This window comes from Penaeus japonicus, unplaced genomic scaffold (assembly GCF_977035675.1).
Source record: "Penaeus japonicus unplaced genomic scaffold, GWHDUDI00000001_assembly GWHDUDI00000006, whole genome shotgun sequence".
NCBI classification, from domain to species: domain Eukaryota; kingdom Metazoa; phylum Arthropoda; class Malacostraca; order Decapoda; family Penaeidae; genus Penaeus; species Penaeus japonicus.
In genome coordinates this window covers 23,728,138-23,730,637 of record NW_028234408.1, presented here as the reverse complement: position 1 = coordinate 23,730,637, position 2,500 = coordinate 23,728,138, and positions in this window count along the sequence as shown.

Genomic DNA, 2,500 nt, shown 5'->3' with positions numbered 1-2,500 from the left:
TCTCCCTCTCCCTGGCTCCTTCTGGCCTCTCCCTCTCTCTGGCTCATCCTCCCCTCTCCCTCTCCCTGGCTCCTTCTTCCCTCTCCCTCTCCCTGGCTCCTTCTTCCCTCTCCCTCTCCCTGGCTCCTTCTTCCCTCTCCCTCTCCCTGGCTCCTTCTTCCCTCTCCCTCTCCCTGGCTCCTTCTTGCCTCTCCCTCTCCCTGGCTCCTTCTTCCATCTCTCTCTCCCTGGCTCCTTCTTCCCTCTCCCTCTCCCTGGCTCCTTCTTCCCTCTCCCTCTCCCTGGCTCCTTCTTCCCTCTCCCTCTCCCTGCCTCCTTCTTCCCTCTCCCTCTCCCTGGCTCCTTCTTCCCTCTCCCTCTCCCTGGCTCCTTCTTCCCTCTCCCTCTCCCTGGCTCCTTCTTCCCTCTCCCTCTCCCTGGCTCCTTCTTCCATCTCTCTCTCCCTGATTCCTTCTTGTCTCTCCCTCTCCCTGGCTCCTTCTTGTCTCTCCCTCTCCCTGGCTCCTTCTTCTTTCTCCCTCTCCCTGATTCCTTCTTGTCTCTCCCTCTCCCTGGCTCCTTCTTGTCTCTCCCTCTCCCTGGCTCCTTCTTCCCTCCCCCTCTTTTTGGCTCATTCTTCCCTCTCCCTCTCCTTGGCTTATTCTTCCCTCTCCCCTTCCCTGGCTTTTTCTAGCCTCTCCCTCTCCCTGATTCATTCTTCCCTATCCCTTTCCCAGGCACCTTCTTTCCTCTCCCTTTCCCTGGTTCATTCTTCCCTCTCCCTTTTCCTGACACCTTCTTCCCTTTCGCACTCCCTGGCTCCTTCTAGTCTCGCTCTCTCTCTCACCCTTCCTCCCGTTTCTGTCTCTCACAACCCTCGCTCACGCTTTCCTGCTTCTCCCCTCCTTTCCTTTTTCTCCCTCCCCCTTCCTCTCACCTTTCTGATTCACGTTTCCGTGCACCTCCCTCTTTTTTCTCCTCTTTCTTCTCTCTTTCATAATTTGCTTTGTAAACGAGAACGCAAATACTTGTTAAAATCCTTGTCTAGATGTTGCAAGTTGTCAACTTCGCCCAAACCTTGAACGGGGCTGATTTCACCAGAATGCATAGAATTTGATAGTAAGGGGTACAATCTGTCATTTGTTGCTCAGGTAAGAATTAAACTGTGGTAATTCGTATATTTACGGACACCACCTGTGATAATCGGCTTTCATGAATTCAAGAAACACCAAGACACAATTAATTTGGAACATACTGCATGGTACTCAGTAACAAAGGAACCAATTGATTCTTTACCTTCTCTGTCTCTCTCCCTTCCCTGAAAATGAACTCCACGCCATCTCTTTGAAGGGGCATTTGATGTTTTTTATCACAGTTATCACCGCATGGGCTTCTGAACGACGGGAGCTCTCGTCAGTAATCATCCTATTTGCACCTTGACCCTGGGGCTCTCTAGAAATGAAGCGATTTTTTGCATGTTTTAAGAATCAACACGGGATTGCAACATAACAAAGTGGTTTTAGATACTTTAGGAAGTGATCTTACGTTTTACGGATGGAAAGATTCTCATATTTGTTTGGATGATCAAACATAGCTTTTGTGATCGGGAGGTTTTGAAGTTGTATCACTCTTCAGATGGTGTTATCCTCTTAACTGTTTTGCGACATCTAGATTTCTTCTTCTTTTGGACAACGTGGCGATAGCATTTTCGTGGTCTTGGGTTGTCTGGACATAACAACTCACTTCCACTGCTGTGCTGGAAGGCTGAGAGGAGACATGCCCTTTCAAGAAGCAGAAAAATGTAACAGAAAGAACAAAGAGTGCGTGCTATCATTGAAAATAGTTAGGGAACCACTCCATAAGATATTGACAGACGATAGATTTGCTTGCTTCCCGAATGTGGAAGTGGATTTCGTAATATTTCTTTAGATATCACGACTTCTTGTGAAGAGGCAGCGGGTGATACTGCTGATGATGCTTATTAGGTGAATGCCATATTGAAATATTGTATGAGGAAGATTGTCGACACACTCTTGCAGTCGGTCCGCGGCCCATGTGCCATTCCAACCCTATGTTTTATTTTACATAATTTAACTAGCCATACTCATACATGTTATTTTCATTATCATGACCATTATTAACATTTTTTTTATGGAATCCCTTGACTTCGTCTTTCATGTATTATTTTGTTAAGGATTTTTAAACGGTTTATAATTGAATCCTTTCATTGTCTACAGACAGCAAGATATATATATATATATATATATATATATATATATATATATATATTATATATATATATATATATATATATATATATATATATATGCGTTCGTTTTAAGTTTAAATCATAAAGTTTAAGAGAATAGACCAAATCTCTTTTTCCCATTTTATATTACTCACCAAAAATACTGATCGTAGGCTGTACAAGTTTCGTCGTCAGGCTCACGTAATGTGATCAACACTTGGTTTCGTTTGTTCCTTAAGAGCTTTCAGCAAACACGAGAGAAGACTTAATCCC